This window comes from Chrysoperla carnea, chromosome 2 (assembly GCF_905475395.1).
Source record: "Chrysoperla carnea chromosome 2, inChrCarn1.1, whole genome shotgun sequence".
NCBI lineage: Eukaryota > Metazoa > Arthropoda > Insecta > Neuroptera > Chrysopidae > Chrysoperla > Chrysoperla carnea.
The window spans coordinates 24,406,113-24,419,976 of record NC_058338.1 but is presented as its reverse complement, the minus strand read 5'-3'; positions in this window follow the sequence as shown (position 1 = coordinate 24,419,976).

Below are 13,864 nucleotides of genomic sequence, written 5' to 3'. Positions count from 1 at the left end.
GACTTTTATGGTTTTCTCATGGATGCCGTTGTCAGAACTAGACCAAAATGAAATGAAATCACACGGGAAGCACCAGCTTTCAAATAGATAAAGAATCATCAAAATCGGTTCAGCCAGTCGAAAGTTCTGAGGTAATACACATAAAAAAAATACAGTCGAATTGATAACTCCTTTTTTGTTTGAAATCGGTTAACAATAGTGAAATCATAACAAATAAACAAACAAACAAACAAACTCACTTTCACATTTATAATATATGGGGATCTCTTTATGCAAGGAGCTTAGTAGGATATTTGCAAAAAACTTGGTTTTAGAGCTAAATAAAATAAAAAGTTTACAAAAAGAATGCAAACTATATTGTTCTATTTGTGCCACTCTGTACAAGGTCTTCAACACAATAGATCAATTTATACCAATAAAAATTGATACCTATATTACAAGTGAGAATTTTATCATGGTTTGGAATCGGTATTTGATTTAAAAGTTCATACTAAACCCTCGAGCTGGGTTCAAAAATTATCTGTTTGATTCAAATTAAATATATTCGTGATCCTTTTTAACGGTCAATGTAAACCACAAAGTACTTATAGACTAGCAGGTTATATGTTATGGTTGCATTTTATATTAAATAAATAAAAATTCATGAACTCACGATCAATTCCATTCTTACACGCACGGCAACTAAAAAAATTTACTTCACAAAATTATTTTATATAAATGTTTCAATTAAGATGAAAGTATTCGAAGGTCATTTAATTGTTTTTACTTAAATATATTTGTTTTAAAAATTATAAGAGCCTAGCGATTTTAAGATATTATAAGCGTCAAACAATATAAAGCAAAGGTTTTTAAGGTACGCTAAAGCTAGCGAATGGTTTTTAATGAAACTGTACAGGAATATAGCTCATACTTCAGAATAACACATGAGATATAAGTAAGTCATAAAATTATATTTATTAAAAAAGAAATAAAATAAAGTAAAAATTAATTTATTTTAACATTACCATAAATTACAGATTTCTGTAAAAATAGTCAATATAAAATATTTCACGGCCATCTTTTCTGATATACTCAATGAATAATTACGAATATTATACATTTAAAAAAATAGAAAACCATACATATATTTAACCTGTGTAAAACACTCCTTACCATTATTTCGAGTATTATAGAGTGGGGATAAGCAAGAGCAATTTATCAATCTTTACTTTTAAGCCCAGCGAAGCGGGTGGGTTTCGAGGCCTTTTATAAGTCTTTTGTGAAAAATTTAAACCGGTTCTCTGTACGGATAATTAGAAGTAAACTATCAAAATCAGTTCTTTTACCACAAAAAAAAGGGTACATTTCTCATAAGCCGTACAGGGAATCGATATGAATTTATCAAAACAAGACGTATAAAGGGATTAAATAAGAAATAAAATTTTCGGTCAATTAACTGCGCCATATTTAGTTTTTTTTTAATCTCTTTGTTTATTTAAAATAATTAAACAAAAGACTTAAGATTTAAAATTTATGATAAAAACATTATGGAAAAGTAATTTTTAGTAGGTTTAAATGCTTCCAATTTTTTTTAGATTAAATATCTGATAAAAACGCCTAAACAAAATAAGACAATTGAAAATTTTTTAAGAAATCAACATTGTCTTTTAAGGATTTCTTAAAGACATTACGTTAATTGTTTTTACAAAACTTAAAACGTAGATAAAATTTAAAAAAAAAAAAAAAAACCTATAGCAGTTTAAACTAAGTTTGTCTACTTATATTTAAACTGATCTTTAATATAATATCGATTATTCCAAATACGTATAGTGAGTATATTTATTGGAATGATTTGTTACAGATCAAAAACTATTGTTAATAGTAATCTGTTTACACTAAGCAACGGTGATCTTGAGAAAGGTGAGCTTTTTATCCTAATGGGCTGTTAAATTTTAAATTAAGTCACAAGCAAAAATTTTTCAGGATGCCCGTTGGCCGATACTCGATACGAATTCTTGTCACCGTTTTGCTAAAGAATTTTGCATTTTTCATTCAATTATCATTTTACTGAAATAAAAAAAAACTCTGTAATTATAGTGCTTAGTATTCTCATAAGCGTCGGTCAAGGTATTCTGTATATATATATGAGCCGAAGTCAGTATAGGTGTCAGGCCATACTGACTGGTGATATCCACAATACTTCTGATGAATATTACTATTTAACACTGTAATGTCCATGATGCTACTCTAATGACATACCAGCAATATTTATTAAAATGACAAAATATATTACGAATCATAGAAAGACGAGCAGTGTGACAACAAACATAGCGTTCTAACCTATACTGACTAGGATCGTAGTTCAATAATGTCTACTGATAAACGAGCCAAAAATCAAACTGCTTAGTTGAACTTACTATTTACAAATGTAAGCGCCGCCAAAGATTTTATACCATACAGTATTGTAAATAACGCCAAAGTTATGAATCTTAGGGCAATATTATATAGACTTGAGTATTACCAGATACTTCTTGCGTGTCTATCCTTATACCATATCAGCATTGTGATAAACGCCATGCATTTCTTACCGTGATGGTTCAAATATCTTTTTCTTCTTATCTGGCATTGTTTAAAGAAAGTTGATTTACGCTGGATGGATTTAAACTGAAACTTGATGAATGCACTTGAATATGATCTATATTTAACGTTTTAACTGGACAGGGCAGGATTAAACTAAAAGTTTACAATCAAATATGGAATGCGATAAAAACTATCGTTCCATCTAATAAAAGGGTTTCTCTACAACAATCTTTAGGTCAGGGTAAAATAAATCAACGTTCACAAACCTTTAAGACAAAAGAAATAAAAAAATTTGAAAACCTCTGTTGAGTTTTCAAACCAAAAACATAAAAAAAATTTCAACTTATATTCGATTTGCATTACAAATTTGTTTTTGAAATTATGAAAGTATAATACCAAAAAAATTACCCAAATAAACTTGGATCATGATACATAATTTTTTTTAATGTAGCGTAAAAATTAATTATTTAATTATACAAATGTGAAAACTACAACAACTCCACGATAAATTATCATAATATTTAATATCATTAATATAAAACATAGAAAATTGTAAATGGTAAATTAATTTTTATTAAAAACAATTTGTACCAATTATCTTTTATAAATATTAAATTAATTGTAGTTTTAAAATTTTTAATTACATAAAATTTATTTATTTTAACTACAACATCAAAAAAAAGTCGTTTGATATTTAATTTTATACCTACAATATTATATATTTATAAATGAATTTATGTAAATTAAATACTTATTAGTTAGAATAAATTTTTAATTATTTTATTAAAATATATAAATTTTTTTTTGTGTAACTAATTAACCACATCAGTATCAACAAAAACTTATGTATTTACATGCTTTAATTATACTCATTACATCAATGATTATTCGATTTTTTCCTGTATTGACAATGTATAATTAAAGTGTTCAAGTTCTAGGTGTATATTTTATTATTTTATTCATAGGTGTTTATTAATACAGCATCTGTAAAACTATGCTAGAAAAAACGAAACACATATGTTCGTAGAATCAATATTTTTAAGCGTCACAAACTTGGGACTAAACTTAGTATACCTTGATATATTTCATATATACATTGTATAAAAAGTACAAGATTTAACTATACCAAAAATTTACTTTGGAAAGTTTTTGTTAACTCAAATTTTAGTTTTTCTTCTTTTAATAACTTCAAGAACTTGTACGGCTTTAGGATAATTATAAGGTACAAGAAAAAAGTAAAAATAAGTTTCCCCTTAAACAACGTTTTTGTCATTCGCAAGATGTCTTGAACAGAGTATAAAACAATAGCTTAAACATTTTCAAATTTCGATTCAAATCATCCTATATGTGAAAACTATATATTCAAGGTTTAATAAATAAATAATACACTCATTAAGTCAATCATTAAGTAAAAACAACGAACTATTTATTTGAGTAGGTTTTTTGTGACTTAAACTTAATTGGAATTAGATTAAATAAAGAATATATGAAAAAAAATCTTTGTGTTGATTACATGGTGTATGGTGTATATTTTATCGCCCGTGTTTTATTACATAACCATCAATTTTGTATACTTTACTATCTGTTAAAAGTTATTTTTTTCTCCCTGAAAATGGAAATTTTATGATTGATAATTTTTCAAGTTAGTACAACAATTTGTTAGCTTCGACCAATCAAATCAACCAAGTTAAACTATCTTTACTTACGTGACGTCAAAAAACAAATGATTGCGTCATCAACACTGTCTATTAATGGTATTTCAACAATTAACTCAGTCAATTGTTTTCACTTGTTTTTATATTAATTTACTTAAACAGCAAGTTATTGATCTGACGTTTAAAGGTGATATACATGACTGTTTTAAATTTATATATAACACTGATTTTACTAAATAATTACCATTATATTTGTTATAAGAATCTAATATAGAATGAAATATGTCCTTCAAACATGTATAGAATATAATAAAATATATGTTTATTTTAATTAATTAGAATTTTCATTCATTAACGCGTTGTACGCTTGCTGGCTGTAGTAGGTATGTATTTAATTATTACTTGATTTTATTATTTGATATACGCACATTTATTAATTTATTTGTATAAATGACTAATCAAGAACACAATTTTGTCAATTTATAATTATAATATTCATTACTTATTTTTACTTTTGAAAAACGTTTAATGTTAACTTCTTAAGGTGATTGTAAACCTACAGTATTGTAAAAAAGATTTGGTTTATTGCACGGTACATACATATAAATCAAATACGTGCTTTGTAGTGAAGTAATGTGCTATTTTTGGCTTTAAAATACCACGCAACTACAAAAATATGTAATATATTGTGTGCAAGTGATGCTTTTAAATTTGATAATAGAGATATCGCTCTTCAACCATCAATACTCTAACTATAGTCGTCTCTGTTAGTCAAATGATTGATTTTCGATGAACTCATAATTCAGTTAAAATTTTGTTTTTATATCATCGGCAACAGTGGCGTAGGTTGCCTTGGAGGGGCCCTGTATCAAAATTAGTTGGGGGGCCCAAATTATGGATAAAGATTTCTCAAATGAAAAAAACAAATGAAACAAAAATGCTTGCATTAAATTAAATTAAATATTTATTGATTATAAGTTATCACTTTCTCCTAGAAATTAAGCTAGTCAAACAATTCAAATTAAATATATACTTTTTTTTTATCTTTTTTTTTTCGGCAAATTGATTTATTTATTGACAAGTCTGATAGCCTTTCCTGTTCCATCGAGGTCCTTAGGTTATTTTTTATCAGTTTTAATTTTGAAAAACTTTTTTCAGCTGTTGCGGTTGTATCTGGAAAAGTCATGAATAGAAAGCATGCTGTTATTGAATTTTATGAGCAATAATTCCATGACTTCCTTAATGGAATGCATTTTTTGAATTTTAGATTTTAATGTTTTCAGAGCAATTAATTGTTAATAGCATTTAAAAGAACATGTTATTATAAACTTTGACATATTTTATTCACTTAATTTTACTTAGAAAATTCAATTAAATTGGCAGAATGAGAATTCAGATATTTCTTGTTTTTTAAATAACATTAATGAGAAATGTTACTATATAGACCAAGTAATATATTTTAAGAACCAGATGAGATTTTCACAAAATGTATTGTTTTTATTGAGAATACATATTACAAATAAATAAATCGATGACAAAATAAAATTAAAAAGCAGAATAAGTAAGTTGTTTGTGGAATAGAGAATTAAACATTAAAATTATTATAACAACTAAAGTGTATAAAAAAAATGCTAATTATTGTATAAATCATTTTCAATTGAAAAAAGATTACTACACTACATTACACGTTACGTATGTTGTTTGTAGTGCAGTAAAAGATGTTACAAAAATTTGCTTACCAAGGAAAATGAAGGAAATCGCTCACATTTTGATAAAACCTCATGGAATGTATTTCTTAGGTGTCAAATATTATTAGTAAGTGATGAGTAAGTGGTGCAAATGTTTATATGAATGTTAAAAAATTAGTAATTAAGCAATTTGTATGACGTAAATGTTAAGTGCTTGTCAAATAATCCAAAACTATTATACATGCATACACGTAATTCAAGTTGCCTATTTAATAATTTTCTTAACTTACTTTTTCTTACTTTTACATTAACCGTTCCATTGAATATATAATTTATTGTTTATTAACAATTAGAAACATTTGCACCTCTAACTAATGCGTTACTAATGATATTTGACGCCTAAGAAACATATTCCATGAGGTTTAAGCAAAATGTGAGCGGTTTCTTTCATTTTAACCCCCGAACTAAAAAAAAGGGGTGTTATAAGTTTGACCGCTATGTGTGTGTGTCTGTACGTGTCTGCCTGTGGCATCGTTACGCCTAAACGGATGAACCGATTTTTTGGTTCCATTTGACGATGATTTTCAAAATCGATACAGTTTGGAAAAGGCATGACATAATGTTAACATATAAATAATTACTATAGAAATGAACGGTTAAATAAACCTGGCTCCATTTATTTCGAAAAATGAACTGGTAAAATAATTAAGTAATTCAAAATAATAATTCAAAAGAACAAAGTCAACTCAAATATTTCTATTTCTATATTAAAATATTTCCAATAATTTGTCCCAAAAAATGATAGCTCTCTAAGTATCCTTTTCATCTCCTCTCATGCCCTTGACCATCACTTTGATATTGATTTAAGAAGGAGTATTATAAGTTTAAAGTGCATCTGCGTGTATCTCAGTGGCAAGGTATCCCCTAAACGATCAAACCGACTCGATTGAGAACATTTTATAGCTAAGTTTCCGGTTTACTAGGAATAAATCGCATTTGTGGGGGGTTTTTTAAATTTTGTAAATTTCACTTGTACTTTATTTGTAACATCTTTAACTGAACTATTGTTGTATGTATAATAATAAAGAGCAAACAAGCGTGTTATATGTGTGTAGGTAGATCTTATGCCTTTAACTATTTATAATTTATACACCAATATTGAATTAATGAATTGATCGATATTCCGCATTGATCCCATTCAATAAGTCATTTAATTATTATTACAAGAGCGTGTGTATGTGTTTATGTGTTGTTGTATATTTCAAATTAAAAAATCTAATGAATTTGCATTACTTGTTTTTATAATATAAAAGTGAATTTTAACATAACATATACAAGATACAAGCAGGGTTTATAGTAAATGTATGACCACTAATTTCTAAATTTAAGATAATACAAATAAATGTAAAACATTTGGGGATTAATTTCGTTAAATTCTTTTGAGCTGTCAATGGATTCAAATTTAACTCCAATAAATTAAAAGTAAATGTTTGGATCGGCAAAATCGACCATATATTTGATAAATGTTCGTAAAGTTGGTTTAAGAAAAAACTTGTAAAATATAGCCCATTGTTATCAAATTGATTTTTTTCTTATTAAAACAAACTCAGTATTTTCCGGGAACTTATTACGATTAATCCATACAAAAATGCGTGGCTATGATATGCATATGGTGGCATATCAAATGTAAAATGGCTTAAATAAGGGCAAGAGTTGGTTATTAAAGCTTTAAGCTAACACAATACAACAAATTTTATAAATAATTAATTTATAGTTGCATTTTTTTTGCCACATTTCACCGAAGTGTAAATATGTCGAGTTTCGTACAAACAAAGAATATATTTTTGAGCGTGTTTGTAATTGAACTCCATCTAAACAAATGGACCGATTTTGATAAACTTTTTCGTTCGTGTTCTTGTGGATGCAAGGATGGTTTAAATTCACAATTTGGTCCACTACAAATAATTATTGAGGGTTTTGCATAAAAAAATTAAAACCCATTAAATAAATGGTGGAAACGCATATAAATATACTTTTATATTCCATCTTACTATTCAAATGTATTGATTTGCGCTCCCACCATATTTATCTATAATTGTGAACAGCGATTTGAACTGTATTGAGCTATTATTTATTATTATTCAGATATCGTGAATAGGTTTTATTAGAGCTATATGCAAGGCAGCGCGCTCTACTATCGAAGGCTCCAGCCAAGCCGAAGACAAGGCCAAATGCTAGTTATTCAAAAATTTTAAGTTTTCACTTCCGTCGACAGTCCCTATGACTGACTTTTTTTTTAATTTGTGGTTGATTATGCATGAAAACTTGAAGGATTTGTTAAAATATTCAGCGGAGGTGGACGAATGATTAAAATAACTGTAAATAAATAAATTAAAACACAATGAATATTTGATACATTGAAGAGTCAAGAAACAGAGAATAGTGACATTTCACAAACTTAGACACCCTGGAATCAATTAAAAACTCTTGTATTAATAATGTTCTTAGAGAGGTTGTTCGTTGTAATATGTAATTCAAGTCAGTCTGTCATTCTATTTTATAATAGTTGTGTGGTGATATCAAAGAACCAAGAACAAAACGTCATTATAACTATAAGTATATATCTACAATATACATAGAGGACATCTAGTGAATAATAAATAAGTTTTTAAGATTTCAAATTAAATAAATATTTAATTTTCTATGTGAAAAATTTACATTAATTTTCTATACTTTACATTAAAATGACAATTTATATTATATATTGTCATTTTATTTATAAATAGAACAAAAATGATAGATAATCTATAAGTAGTTTTATTTTTTAAGGTCGTTTCATCAATTCAATATTGGCATACTGAAAACTACTCAGAAAGTTTTTTAAGGGGGTATTCTGGTCTAAGAAGATTATTACAAAAAAAATAAGAAAATTTTTGTAGTGCTTTTTTCTTATGATGTTTATTGACATTTTAAAAATGTAAAAAAATAACAAACATGGAACCCTGGTTGACACTATTCCAGACCATGTAGTGATTTGAAACAAAAAAAATTTCAAAATTTCTTATTAGTAAAGATATCGCTGTCACCTGAACCAGGGAAGGTTAGGTTAGGTTTGAAGTGGCTGTCCTGGGGTGGGACACACTTAGACCATAGTCCGTTGTGATACCGAAAAAGGGTTGGCTCATCCCCGGGCACTACTCCATGCACTATTTGGAGCAGTTTAAGAACAGCAGGAGTGCTTTGACGTCGATGGACCATAGCAAAAAAAACTTTTTTTTCGATATTTTTGAATTTTTTAATATACTTAAAATTGAAACTTTTTCAAACCCAATATTCAGACGACAAAGAAATTTACCAAGGAGATTCCCACAAAATTTGAATGAAATTGAGTGAGTATAACTTGAGATATCATGTCAATCGCCTCGAAAAATGTTGTTTCAAGAAAAACGCGTTTTAGGTTTGAGTAGTATAATATAAATATTTATTATCTATGGGTTTGAGAGACAATTTGGCAGAATAAGATATAGATAGATATCAGATGGATCTTTATCTATTTCTTTGGGTCTTCTTCTATTTCATATGCCATGTCTTGCAAAGTTATTTCTGCTAACCAAGCTGCCAAGAAGCTTATAGATAAACAAAAACTTGCCAAGGCAATTTGTTATGAACTGCCTCAATGAGAAAACTACCGTCATTTTTAAACTTTTATAAAAGTTTTTTATCATATTAATATCTTGAATATCTTGTCTAGGTTATGTATGGCATTTAATAATATTATTATATAAAACATAAGAATTTTGTAATTATTTCAGTTACATAAATGAAATAATAAATAACTAGTTTCTTATTAGTCATCAAAGAAAATATATTTGATATTATTGGAGTTACTTTTATCAATACATTGTAGCTATTATTTTCAATAATTGAAAAATAATTTGATCAGAATAATTTACCATTAGAGATAGGTACGTAACTGACAAATAATAGTTTCAGAGCCTGTTTTTGGGCCCATTGTGAAATTTTTTTGTCTCAAGTTTACTGTTATAACACGTAAGAATGCGTGTTTTATTAGATCATTTTTTAGCGTATTTACAAAAAGTGAGATATATAGTGTGTCGCATTCAAGATAAAGACACCCCCATATTTTCGTTATTTATAGGAATATCAATTGAAAAATTTGCACTGTCATACAGAGTGACGGATTAAATGTTTTAATATATATTTAACCGAAATCTAAACTTTAAACTCAGCATAATACCTACCAATTGACAAATAGGGTCAATTCTTAATATTTTGTCTAGCGTCAGATATGGTTAGGAGAAGTTGCTTCGAATAGTTTTTATAGCTACCCACAGACCGATTTTCACGATAAAGCTCGCATTCTTCATTATTTTGTTCCACACTCAAAATTATTACAAGTTTATTGAAATATTTGAATACATAACACTATTAAATTATCAATTTGTCCAGTTTAGACATTCTATATCACCATTTCCTCTTAAACTGCTTCACGCTGCTACCCCCAAGAACCTATTTCTACTTGACGAACAAACGATAGTTTGTAAAATTTCTTACGGTTATTTTACTAACGGAAAGACACGCATGAAGGATAAAGATAAAAAAACCGGGAATTTCACATTTTTTCTTTAATCCAATAATGACAGCAATGCTTACATAAATCAAACGTCATTTTATAGTCTACTCGTACACAACAGATTAATTATTATAAAATCTTTATAAATAATTGTCTCTAATACACAGTATCTACACAGACAGACAACTAAGTAATTATCATATTAATTAATTTGTGCCGTTACTCATCTATGTATTTGTATGTACTCAGTGTAGTCAAGTAAATACTAATAAGGTAAATAAAAAAAAGTATTAATAATTTATGAGTATTTTTATTTAAAAATTATTTAAATGATCAAATCTTTTCTTTCTTAATACTTTTTAACCGATCAAAAACATAACGAGTGTGTTCTGTCTATTTTTTTTTAATGGGAAAAGTTAACACAGTTTGAGCCATGTAAAAATTTTGCGTTAAAATGATAACTGAATATTTATTAGGTTATGTTAGGTTAGGTTAGGCTATATTGGCTGTCCACACTTAGACCCATTTGATACCATATATGTGTATACCTTTCCGCTGGTAATTTCAATTATCACCTCCTCAATTTCAGAGGCTGAGTGCAACTCCTTCATGCATATACCATGCACTACACCAGCCTACCACAACTAATATTGAGCTAATAGGGCGACTGAATATTTCTTAGAAAATAATCGGTTAAGAAGGCAATCTTTGGAAAATGTAGTACCGTAATCCGTTGTTACCTTGTGCCCGCGGTTAAAAACAACAAATAACAAATTTCATAGAAATTTGTTGAAAAAACTCAAAAGTTCTTAAATCTTAAAAATACTATCATATTTGCCTAATAAACTTATTATGTACTTTTATTTAAATTTATGATATTTTTTCATTCAAATTATTTGTCGCCTTGCGTGTTTATTTGTAAGCGGTATATTTTTAGACCATGAGTATATTTTTTGTCTAACCTAGACTTAATAAGCTTGAAAATGAGGGATTAATCATGGCAGATAAGGGTAGGACAGAAAAAACTTGCTAGAGTAATTGTTCAGTTTTGAAGAAAGATAATAAACTGTTTTATATTTGTTTAAAATTATTCCATTACAATCTCGAAATTGATAATACTTTAGGAGATTATTTTACTGGATTTATTAAACTGGAAATTAAATTTCATCAAAATTGAAGCAGTTTTTGTGTAATGATCGAACAGACAAACAGACAGACAGGCGGACAGATCATCATAATTTATAATTGTAAAAAAATAAATAGTGAGACGTGAATGAATTAAAATCTAAAACCAACTAGATTTCAAAGAAATATATAGATACCGATATTAGGTAGAATTTCGTTTACATTCTTACCGAATCTATTTTATTTTACTGTATAATTATTTACTTTCACTACGGTTTATATATAGAGTTGAGAATAGAAGAATTTCTAATCATTTATGCATATTCTAAATTGATTCTAACTTTATACAGTGTCTTTTTAAGTCGGTTATTTTTACTTTTTAAAAAAGTTGTTTTTAATCCAATTTTATTTATATATTGTGCATTAATAAAAATTGTTATTTAAATTAATTAACAAAACTTTTATTGGAAATTAATTCATTACATTAAAATATTTTATACAGTTAATATAATATAATACCAATTTTATGGATATTATTTGTATTGAAAAGTCGTTTTCATGGGTGTCTTTTTAACGTGTGGCATTCTTTTTTTTTGTATATGTACAAATGTAGTTTTGTAATTTACTGTAGGTATAATTACATGACAAATTATTAAATTTCCTGTTTAATTTATTTATTTAAAAAAAAAAAAAAAAAAAAAAAACGTGATAATTTCAATATTCTGTTTACTTTTGGAAATACAAATTTATTGCTAAATAATTATACATATATGCGGTAGTTTATCTTAATGATAGTCATAAATCGTCGTAATACATCCTTAATGAGAAATGATATACCATTCTTTCTACAAATCATGGATCTGAAATCTTGGGAAAGAATTAATAACTTTTTTTTTATGAATTTGTAAATTGATTAAACATACAACTTTCTTTCATAAGAGCATGCTTGCGGCTTTCCACCATCCTGAGATCCTTTGTAAAAATCATTATGTATTAGTTTGAATTTTATACACTAACTTAACAGTTAGCGAATAAAAGAATGGCTGAGTCGAATCTTTTTGTTGTACTAGTTGGTTTGGGAAGTAAAGGAGATTTACTGTCTTCTCCCAATTGAGGTTATAGAAAATTTGGTAGTAGACATGGTGCGATAATATTTTCACGCAGTCAGGCGGTTTACTTCCCAATTAATGTCCTGTAAAATTGCAATTATGTTATGTATTTAGTCCCTTTAATGGGAGACGGGGTACTTATGTTTATAGTACTGCTACTAGTTAGTATTACCTATGACAATTATGTATGCATCTAGGGAGAATATTGTCTCTAAAATTTCCTGAAGCTGGTAGCGTCACCAAATCAAATCCGACCCGCTTATCTATCCCATCTAAGAGGTTAAATAAACTAGAATTCAAGGACTTTAACGTAGCTTGAATTCCAATCTATAGTTAAGAGTCGACGAAAGTTATTAGTCAATAATTATCGAATAAAGTCGATAGAATTGTCGAAGTAAAAGCATACTCTGTTTTTCTATGGTACCAAAGCTTAACTATGGCACGGCTATGGAATCCAGCACGGAAAGAATTTTTCAATTCGATCCAGTAATTCCCGAGATTATCTCTTTCAACCAAACAAATAAACAAATAAAAAAAAAACTCTTCAGCTTTATAATATTAGTTAAAATTTATTAAATTTACTTATTTCTTCAGTATTTCTTCAAAATTACAAAAAAAATGTCAAAAACCTATACAAAAGTGTGTCTTGATTGTGTATTTAAAGAATGTAGATTGCAATTTAGGAAATAGTAAATTATTCACAAATCAAGTAGAAAGTACTATTAATAACTAAGATATAAAAACACTCCCTTTTTTTTTCAACAGAAAATCATCGTTTTTATATAAAAATTAATTTTTGATTAAGTTAGTATTAAATCAAATATTGACAAAAAAAAAAACAAGTTAAAACATTTCCTGTATTCAAATTTTAATGTTGATTAGAATTTTAATTATGTTTAAGAGAAATAAATTAAATTAATTAATTATTTACGAGTAATCTTATATGACAACATACATGACAAATGTCAGACACAGATAATAATATTAATATTGCTACTGGTATTGACTGATCAACTCCGATTCTAGAGTTTATAATTATATTATGACGATTGTATGAAATGAGCTATGTTTTTGATTATTCTAGTACTCTGTTCTTTTGGAAATGGCATTGTTTATAATTCGTTCGAATATAGA